General features: G+C 42.9%; 1 pseudogene; it reads left to right on the top strand.

Moving 5' to 3' along the window:
• Positions 1 to 10,920: 10,920 nt before the first annotated feature.
• Positions 10,921 to 11,029, top strand: LOC116104194 (annotated as a pseudogene).
• The last annotated feature ends 283 nt before the right edge of the window (positions 11,030 to 11,312 follow it).

Below are 11,312 nucleotides of genomic sequence, written 5' to 3'. Positions count from 1 at the left end.
AAAAAATTCATTCCTTTCTCTGAAGGTTTGCCTTTTCTCTGCTTTGCAGTACAAATTAAGAGCAATTAAAATCAATGTCCTGCTCTCTGAATGAAACTGTTTTTCACAGTCTACTTTCTTTGATGTCCTGTTATAGATAAAACAAGCTAGTCTACTGTCATTGTCAATACATGAGTTAGTGAGACCACCCAGCTCAGGGCTTTTCCTCTAAGGGCTGTTATTTAAGGCTGGGGTCCTATTCTTTTTGATCTTTTCTTTAATAAAGAATAGCTGATTCTGTGTGTACGTGTGTGTGTGATATGAGAGTGTGCATGTGTTGATGTGTGCCTGTGCATGTGCAGAGCAGGAGAGGATGTTGTCTCTCCCTCCATCTTATGCCCCTGAGACACCGTCTCACTAAAGCAGAAGCGTACCTTCCTGCTAGGTTGGCTCACAGTGAACTTCTAGGATCTGCCTCTCAGACAACATTGGTGTCCCAGGTTCATGAAACCATGGCCAGCTTTTACTCCTAGGTTGGGGATTCACACTCCCGTCCTCAAGTTTGTCCTGCCAGTGTTCTCCTCCACTGAGTCATCTCCTAGCTTCTTGATTTTCTTATTTTCTTATGAATTAGCTACAAACTGGTCAAAGGATGAAGGATAAAGGACTACTTGGCTGTTGATTCGACAGACATGTCTTGAATTGCTCTTGCTTTCAAGAATAAGGGATTCTGAGTCTTGCATGATGCAGTCACAAATGGGACTAAATTATGCTAAGCAAAAATAAATTCTCGTACTGAGAATTTCCCAGGAGTTTTGATATTTTTGACTCTTACCCACTAAATATGGAAAAGATTGAGACACTGAGAAGCAGGGGAGCTGTTCTGCCTTTTTTAGACCTTTGAATAAGCTGTTTCATCCTATTCAGTGCTATATTAGCAATATACTAAAAATCTCTCCCTGTCGAAAAGTCCCAGTTTTTTGAGCGGTGAGTTTCGGGATATGTTCGTTTAGCTTCCATTTTTATATAAGTAACAAAGCTCTTGAATTATAATTAATATTTTCTAGTGGTCCCAGTATTATTCATAAATGGAAGCAATAGAAATTGACATTTCACTGATTTTTTTTTTAAAGGTCTCATTTATGTAGCTAGATTGGCCTGGAACTTTTGATCCTCCTGCTTCAGCATCCCAGGCATTGAGAGTACAGGCCTGTGCCACCACACCTGGCAGAAATCTCATTGGAACCCTCTCCTTAGTCCTCATTTAATGCAGGTTCTTGGTGTTCAAAGTCAGCATGGCTGTTGGTGCCAAATACTTACATACAAAAATTAGGGAGAGAATTTTGTCCTTCTGTGTGACCAGGAAGGCTGCATCTTAACAAGCATTGGTAGATGCGATCGGGAACTTTCTATAGATATGGTAGAAGAAGACAAGAAGAGGTATCTGAGCTCGCTGGTTCAGTAGCCCTGGAAACACTGGAAATGTAGAATGCCATCTACAGTGGCAGGCACTGCTCACTGAGACTTCTAGGAGTCTGGTAGCCATGCATTGAACCAAACCCCTCCATAGCCTTTTAGCTGTTCCTCTTGGTAGTACATACTGTGTTTCTCTGTTCTGTGTGGCACACACAAACTGATAGAACCAGATGTTTGATCAGCTCTGACCCCTTCCTTGAGTCCCTTCTCGGTCCCTCTCCATCCCTTTCTCTCTTCTGAGAACTCAGCCTTGGCCCTGTGCAGGCACAGGGACCCAAAGGTCTTTCCCTTAGGGTTGTAAGCTGCCATTGAAACTCATTGCTGGATCCATTAACTCCTTAGCAACACACAAAGGGAGCATTCTAGTTTTTCTTTAGCATGGGGAAGTGAAGATAACTTTCTCCCATAAAAGGCGCAGCTTTGGAGAATAAAAACAAATGCTTCCTCCCTTCTGTTCTTTACCTTTTATGATAGTACTTTGTCTTGAGCATTTTACCAGTGAATGGTGGCTGTTTTATCTTTTGTTTTATGAGATAGGCTCTCATTAGATAGCCCTGGCTATCTTAGAACTTGTTGTGTAGATCAGGCTGGCCTCAAATTCACAGAAATCTACCTATCTTTTCAACTAGAGTGTTGGAGTTATAGGCATGTATTACTGTGCTTGGCTTATAATGGCATGTGTGTGTGTATGTGTGTGTTCTCATGTGAACATGCATACACATGAGGCCAGAGACTGATAACAATGTCTTCTGACACATTTCACTTCTCATATAGAGGCTGAGGCTCTCATTTGTATGTAGAACTCACAGGTTTGTTTAGGCTGTATCTCCAGATTGCTACGGGGATCTCTTGTCTTTGCCACTTATGCACTAAGATTGTAGATGGGCCACCCACTCACCTGGCAGTTAGGAGAATGCTGGGTTTTGAACTCTGGTCTTTATGCTTTCACAGCAAGCTCATTACCCACTGAGCCACTCCCTAGGCCATAAGAATATTTGTTTAAACAAACCACTATAAACACATATGTGGTGACATACTTGGGTTTAGAGTACTCCAGTCTTGGTCTTTATTGATGGCCCAATCACTCCATCTTTAGACCACCATCTTGGTTGGTTATTTAGACCATCCTCACGAGCGTTGTTACTCCCTTGCTTTTCAGTCTGATAAGATGTCCTATGTTTTTGCCTTCATATTTTTGGCTTCAGACTTAGAACCAGTCATCTCTCCAAGTAGATACATTCCATGTAGTAGAAAACAATTGTTAGATATCACCATGTGGGTGCCTGAGGAGACAGAACTAGATAATTTAATTTCTAGTTCTGGGGATTGAACTCAAGGCCCCAGGCATCAGCATGTGCTCTACTATCCAGTTACACTCCCATCATGTAGTCTATTACCAAGACTCACCTCTAGCCTCTGGATTTCATTTACAGTATTTCTCCCTTTTTTCTTCTTTTGAGATATGGTGTCAAACTGCAGCCTTCCTCCCTCTGCCTCCCCCCCCCCCCCCCACCAGGCTAGGATTATAGGTGTGAGGCATCGTATCCGGCTAATTTACATTTTTTAAAAAGCAGAATGAACCTAGAAGACTTATTAGGGGAAAAGCTAGAAAAGAACTCGTTGAGTTGGAGAGGCTCTCACTGTGGAGGCCATGCTGACCTTGAACCCAGATCTGCTTGCCTCTGCTTCTCTAGTGCTGGGGTTAAAGGCCTGCGCCACCACTGCTGGGCCTTCCGTTACTTTTTAAAGCTAAAACATTTTATATACTCAAAGGGAAAATTTGACTTTGAAATTGCTTTATTCTGCCATATACAACCTAGTCCTAGGATAGCAAATCACAGCCAATGATAATCAAGGGTTGTGGAGACTTGAATTAGAAGGGCCCTCATAGGCTCATGTATTTGAATGTTTGCTCTATAGTTGGGAAGGAGTAGGAGACATATAGAGCCTTGTTGCAGGAGGTCTGTCATGGAGAGCTGGCTTTTAGGTTTTAAAAGCCCCTCCCATTGCCAGTTAGCCTTCCCCTCTCTCTGCTTCATGGTTGTTTCTCAGGATGGGAGCTCTCAGCTACTTCTCCAGTGTCCTTCCTGCTGGCTGCTATTTTCTTTGTCATGATTGTAACTCACCCTTCAAAACTGTGAGCACAAAATTAACTTTCTCCTAAAAGCCCCCTGGTGGCTATCGTGTCTCTTCACAGCAATAGAGAAGTAGCTAAGTAACAAACATGCATGTTTGCAGTTCTAGATTGTGATAAAAAGTAACCTGGAAGAGTTCATCTCTCTGTGATTAAGCCACTAACTGGATGGATCATCTTCTTTGTCCTGGTCCCGACTTTTGGGTTATTTTTGTATTCAATTAACTTTGGGATAATGATGTAAAATATTAAGTATCTTGATGGTTAGATCAATAAAACAAACCATATTCAAAGAATCAAGTCATTTCGTTGTTCTCTATTCCTAATTATTTCACTATCTATAGGTAAGTTTTTGAGAAATTATGGCTTATTATTCACTCCATTTAAACACCTAGGTAAGTCGTCTCTCCTTCCATCTGCGCTCCATCTTAGACAGTGGATAATAGCTTCTTTGTCATATCTATAAAGTGATATGTTGTATTTTCTTACTTTTCTTAAAACAGGATCTTACTATAAATCTGTCTGGACTGGAACTTGCTCTGCAGATCAGATTAGCTTTAAGCTCACAGAGGCCTGTCTGGCTATACCTCCTGACTTCTAGGAGAAAAAGTATATGCCATTACATCTGGCCTAATATTACATTCTTCTTTTTTTTTTTTTAAAGATTTATTTATTTATTTTTAAAGGTTGATTTATTTTATGTTATGTATATGAGTACCCTGTAGCTGTAGATGGTTGTGGGCCATCATGTGGTTGCTGGGAATTCAATTCAGGCCCCTCTCTCTCCAGTTGGCCCGGCTTGCTCTGGCCCAAAGATTTTATTTATATCTAAGAACACTGTAGCTGTCTTCAGACACACCAGAAGAGGGTGTCAGATCTCATTACGGATGGTTGTGAGTCACCGTGTGGTTGTTGGGATTTGAACTCAAGCCCTTTGGAAGAACAGTCAGTGCTCTTAACCTCTGAGCCATCTCTCCAGCCCTATTTATTTATTTTTAAAAGATTTATTTTTATTTATATGAATATGCTGTAGCTGTTCCCTGACACACCAGAAAAGGGAATCAGATCCCATTACAGGTGGTTGTAAGCCACCATGTGGTTGCTGGGATTTGAACTCAGGACCTTTGGAAGAACAATCAGTGCCCTTAATCGCTGAGCCATCTCTCCAGCCCCCAATATTACATTTTTTTGTTTGTTTGTTTTTTGAGACAGGGTTTCTCTGTATAGCACTGGCTGTCCTGGAACTCACTCTGTAGATCAGGCTGACTTTGAACTCAGAGATCCTCCTGCCTCTGCCTCCCAAGTGCTGGGATTAAAGGCATGTGCCACCACTGCCTGGCCAATAGTATATTTTTAAATGTGCATGTTTTCAGTTGTGTGTATATGCTACTGAGACCTTAATAATCATTAGGACCATACAGGCACAACCAAGGCACTATCAGGTGGATCTGTCTGTTGGCAGAAGTGTCAATTGAACAATAACTTTGAAATGCAGTTTGTCAAAATGTAGAAAGGATAAGGTATGTATGTGCAACATTCTATCTTTTTTTTTTTTTTTTCCTAGAGAAAAATCTCTTTTTTTTCCTTTCAGGACAGGGTCTCTCTATGTGGTCCAGGCTGCCTTTTCTCATTCTATCTTATTGCTTAAGCCTTCTGAATGAGGAAATCACGGGTATGGGCCACCTCGTATAGCTGGAAGGATTTTTATTATTGAAGGTATACACTACCATAATAGTTGAAATTAGAAAAAAACCTTAAATTTTCATCAAAAGAACAGATGAGTTAAATTTTGATACATTTAAGTGACAGAATATGATGTAATTAAAATGTCTGAATATTTTAACATGGCTTTTTAAAAGCTTGACTTAAAATAGGAAACAGAGCCTAGGCCTCCAGTACCATATCACTTCTGGGACATTACATAATGTGGGTTGTATTTGGATGCTTACTTGGTGATGACAGTATGGAAACATGAACAGGATGGAGACTCAGCATGGGTCTAAGGACTCATGCGGAGGGGACAGAATGGCACTTTGTAATTGAAGTGTTGTTTTTACTTAAAACAACCCCCCCCCCCCCATCCCCAGTACTCACGTTGACAACCATGGCTCCTGGAATACACGTAATTAGGGAGGAGAAGCAATGAAGAAAGAACACACAGACACAGAAGAGCTGGTATTGGGCCGTCTGGGCTCTTGGATGGAGAAGCTGTAGCACCCTGGGAACTCAGCACGTTTATTAAATACACAGAGGGAAGGCCATTGCATATAGCTGAACAAGGAGGTAGAGTTACTGCATATAGATTAAAGTGGCAGGATTGTTATACAGTGAACAAAGAGGCAAGTCTAGCTAATCTTGTAGTGGTGGTCTCTGTAGGAGAGCAATAAACATGGGTATGGGTGTGGGAAACTATGAAAAGCTTTGCTACCCACCATAGCTGAGCCCATTTCACTGATATGGCTGTGCCCATGTTAAATTGCACACATTTGCTTAGGGTTTCACTTGCTCCCTCCTCCTCCTCCTCCTAGTATTTTTTTCTAAATTTGTATTTATATGAACACACTGTAGGTGTCTTCAGATACTCCAGAAAAGGGTTCCAGATCTCATTACCGATGGTTGTGAGACACCATGTGGTTGCTGGGAATTGAACTCAGGATCTCTGTAAGAGCAGTCCGTGCTTTTAACTGCTGAGCCATCTCTCCAGCCCCTCACTTGCTCCCTTCATGTACCATTTCCTTTCTTAAAGAATTACTACCTAAGTATTGTATTTACATAATTCCTTCTCCCACTCCTAACTCCTTCTGTGTTCCTCCAACTCCCTCTCAACTTCATGACCTCTTTTTAAATTATTATTATTACACAAACACACACCCACATAAAAATACAATGCACTGAGTCCATTTAATATTGCTCATACATATATGTGTTTAGTGTTAATCACTTAGGACTGGATAATCTATCAGGTAGCTTGTCCTGGAGAACACTGGGAGCCTCTCCACCTCCCCAACAGTGTTTCTCCATGTTCCAGAACTCTGCGTCCCAGGCTGGCCTTGAACCCAGAGAACTGCCTGCCTCTGCTTTCCAAGTGCTGGGATTAAAGGTGTGTGCCACCATACCTGGCTTGACACTTCCACTTTTAAAAGCCATTAAGTGCTGTAGCTTTTTATCTAGGGGTTGGGCCTTGTGAGATTTCCCATCCACTTTGGGATGCCAGCTGGTGTTGTCACACTGCTGAGATTTCATGGGGCGAATGTACTGGCTGGTTTTGTGTGTCATCTTGACACAAGGTGGAGTTATCACAAAGAAAGGAGCTTCAGTTGAAATGCCTCCATGAGGTCGACCTGTAAGGCATTTTCTCAATTAGTGATCATGGGTGGGAGGGCCCATTGTGGGTGGTGCCATCCCTGGGCTGGTAGTCCTGGGTTCTGTAAGAAAGCAAGCTGACCAAGCCAGGGGAAGCAAGCCAGTAAGTAACATCCTTCCATGGCCTCTGCATCAGCTCCTGCTTCCTGACCTGCTTGAGTTCCAGTCCTGACTTCCTTTGGTGATGAACAGCAATATGGGAAGTGTAAGCTGAATAAACCTTTTCCTCTCCAACTTCTTGATCATGATGTTTTATGCAGGAATAGAAACCTTGACTAAGACAGTGCAGTTCCCTATTATATATAAAAGATGCTGTCTTGAAGCCCATATCCTGGTCCTTTGGCTCTAACAATTTTTCTGTTCCCTCTCCCAGAACGTTCCCTGAGCCTTAAGTGTAGGGGTTGAACTATAGATGTATCAGCATGGTATGGGCATCCTGCAGTCAACTGTGCTCTGCATTTTGACCAATTGTGGATTTCTGTGATGGTCTCTGCCTATTTCAAAAAGAAGCTTCTCTGATGAAGGATAAGAGCTATACTTACAGGTAGACACAAGGATAAGTATTTAGAATGCAGTTGGGAAATTATACTAGTCTAGAAGTAGCAGGTTCTACTTTAGAGTCTGCGTCTTCATCAGCCACATATAGTAGGCTGGCTTTGCACTGCCAGGCACGAATTCCCTTCTACTGAGTGGGACTTAATACCAATTAGATGACTGTTGGTCACTCCCACGATATAAGTGCCGCTATTGCATCCTTGTGGTCATGACATTCTGGTCATTATTGTTGGGGTTTGTAGGCTTTATAGCTGTGTGGGATTGATCATTCATTCATTCATTCATTCATTCATTCATTCATTCATTTTGGTTCCTTGGTAGCTTACATAACACTTGTATCCTATAAAGCAAGTCCTCAGGGATGAAGCTTCCACGCGAGTTCTGGCTCAATCCCTCCAAGCCACAAGTGTGTGTTGCCTTCAGCAATAGGGTCTTACCCGGTCTTACCTAGTCTCTTGGACTCCTGTGACTGACAACCTCGAGGGAGGTTTTCCATGTCTGGTACTGTGACTTTTATTAGGTAGTCTATACCTCTTGGAGGGAATATTATCATCCTGTGTGGTAAAATTGTCCTGCATTATGAGAAATAAGATTTGGGGTTTATAGGATATAAACTGGCACCACAGATACTTTTTTTTTGAAAAGATTTATTTATTTATTTTTTATGTGTATGAGTACACTGTAGCTGTACAGATGGATGTGAGCTGTCATGTGGCTGCTGGGAATTGAACTCAGGACGGCGTTGCTTGCTCAGGCCCCACTCATTCCAGGTCCACTCCCTCCGGCATAATACACTGTAGCTGTCTTCAGACGCACCAGAAGAGGGCATCAGATCTCATTATGGGTGGTTGTGACCCACCATGTGGTTGCTGGGATCCGAACTCAGGACCTTCCGAAGAGCAGTCAGTGCTCTTACCTGCTGAGCCATCTCACCAGCCCCACAGACACGTTTTGTTAAAAGCTTTAGCAACTTTAGACACACACACACACACACACACACACACACACACACACACACACACAGTCTTTAAATGTAGAAACATTTAAATATAGGGAGTTTTCACATTTAAAAATAAATCTAGATTTCTGGAAATCAGAAGCTTCCTTCATGCAGCCTTTAACCACCAGTAGCTATAGGTGCTGCCCCCTTCAGATGAGCTGGATGCTTCTGCTAATCCCTACCTGATAGCCTGGCAGTGTGCATCCCTTGCTTGTTGGTGCCAGCAGCCTGACCCCCACGTGGTTGATACCCTGCTGAAGGAGGTAGGTAATAACTAGCCCTTGTTTTTTCTTGCTGTGAACAGCTTTTTCTCCCCAAACATTTCAGTCATGTTTCTCCAACTAGGCTCAAATTGAATTTCAGAGTGCTTGGAGTCAGGGCTGCTATGTCCCTGACGTCCTTTCTCAAGGTAGTTTTGAAACGTGGGCTGGGCTATATGAGTCAGTTAAAATTACCATGAAAAGTTCCTTGAGTGGCTGGTGTGTTGGAGCTTGTTATCGGTCCTATGTAGCTGTAAAAGATGGCTGAGAAGGAGAAGCAGAGTGCTCCAGAGAGCCAAGCTAATTTTCACAATGCTCAATGCAGACCACACTATTATTTATAACATCCACAGCAGCAAGTCCCCAAGAACCGACTCTAATTAAGAATTTCTGCTCATTACCTAGCTTGGAAATAGATCAGGATGAGTCCCAGATCCCATCCATGCTCACAATAGGAAGTATGCCTGGGAGGGTGAGAGCCCCAGCCAGTCTCCACCAAGACTTGGAGAAAGAGATTCCCCAACAGCCCATCCACATGGGACATTCGACCAGGGGACTCTTGTCTGTGGGGTGACATTTTGGGGGACCTCCCATTTGATGTAGTGGGCCAACAGTGAGTCGAATGAGTCAGTGAGGGCTGGAAGGCTCAGATACAACAGATGCTGCTGGAGAATGTGGTACAAGTAAGACACTGGCTTCCATTAGCTACAGTTCTCCGCAAGGGAGCATCATGCATGATGTGACCCAAGGAATTCTGGGAAGGGGTAGCCCAAAGGATATTCTTTGCCACCAAGTGTTAGCACAATTTACTTTCAATTTTCACTTCCAGATCTTCCTGATACTGCATCAGTGGGCATGATTTCTTTGTATCCAAGCACTGTCCCTAAAGATAACTCCACGGCCCTTTCTTAAGTGTATTTGAGAGAAGCACTAAAAAAATCTGTGAGACTGGAAATATAACTCTGTTGGTAGCGTTCTTAACTAGCATGTAGATGGCCTGGGTTCAACCACCCAGCTCAATACAAATCCGGGTTTGATGACACATGCCTGTAATCCATGTGTCTCAGAGGTAGATATAGGAGATATCTATCTATATATGAGATATATATAGATATAGTTCAAGGCCATGGTTGTTTATCTAATGATTTTAGGGCCAGCCAGGAATACATGAAGCTGTTTTTTTTTTTTTTTGTATGTGTGTGTGTTTTGTTGTGGTTGTTGCTTTTTAAAGCCTGCCTATCTATACCAGCCTCTTTCTTATATCACACTAATGCCCAGGTCACATGGCTCGTGAGTGCCTACCAGGACTTGAGATCTTGTTGGTGCATCAGTGGTTTTCAGTGTATTATCATGGAATACTCTGTGGGGGGAGGCTAGTGGAAATTCCTCCAGAGAGTCTGTGCAGTTAGAACCATTCTGAGAACAAAGCCTCTCACCCCCAGTCTCTTATGTGAATGTGCTTGGGACTTCTCCAGAGGCTGTATAGCTTGTGATGGAAACAGGCTGCAGAACTAGACACGAGGATCCAGTTGTCTTCCATTACGCCAAACACCGCAAAGGTTTGCAAATACCGAGCACAGCGCTATTCTTCTCACTAATTTCTGTTTGCTTTTGAGCACTTTTGGGAGTTCTCCATAATTTTAAAGAGAAAAAAATACCATGAGACCAAACACTGGAAAACAACTGCTTTGTGGCATAGTGGCTCTCCTAGCGATTCTCATCTGGGGGTGCTGGCTGGATTTTATGTCAACTCAACACAAACTATAATCATTTGAAAGGAGAAACCTCATAAGAAAATGCTTCCATAAGATTGGGCTGTGGGCCAGCCTGTAGAGCATGTTCTTAATTAGTAATTGATGAGAGAGGGCCCAGCCCATTGTGGATGGTGCCATCCCTGGGCTGGTGATCCTGGGTTCTATTAGAAAGCAGCCTGAGCAAGCCTCGAGGCACAAGGCAGTAAGCTGCATCCCTCCATGGCCTCATTAATTCCCTTCTTCCAGGTTCCTGCCCTTTTTGAGTTCTCTGTCCTGATTTTCTTCAATGATGGACTACAATGTGGAGCATAAGCCAAATAATCCCTTTCCTCTCCAACTTGCTTTTTGGTCATGGTGTTTCATTACAGCAATAGAAACTCTAATTAAGGCAGCTGATGAGTCTACGGCCATACCACCCTGAAAGCTCCCGATCTCGGAAGCTAAGCAGGGTCGGACCTGGTTAATACTTGGATGGGAGACCGCCTGGGAATACTGGGTGCTGTAGGCTTAAAAAAAAAAGACAGCTGATGAAAAGGTGTTCAGTGATGTGGGGGTAGTGTTGGGAGAAGATCTCCCAAGGGAGAATGTAGCACCAAGAGCCTTCAGTGGGAGAGATGGCAATAGGAGGAGAATCCAGGAGACCTTAGGAGTAAGACTTTAGATTTTCTTTGGACTGGTACTTATACCATAGAGGCAAGGGCAAAGACAGGATTTAGAAGAGGGCAGATAAGCCACTTAGAGTTCATGGCCTGGGCAAATGACTCATCCTTTCTGGACTTGACTTTCTTTGT

The sequence above is a fragment of the Mastomys coucha genome, unplaced genomic scaffold, assembly GCF_008632895.1.
Source record: "Mastomys coucha isolate ucsf_1 unplaced genomic scaffold, UCSF_Mcou_1 pScaffold21, whole genome shotgun sequence".
In the NCBI taxonomy this organism is placed as follows: Eukaryota; Metazoa; Chordata; class Mammalia; order Rodentia; family Muridae; genus Mastomys; species Mastomys coucha.
The sequence above is the reverse complement of the archived record's forward strand: the minus strand, read 5'-3'. Positions and strand labels throughout refer to the sequence as shown.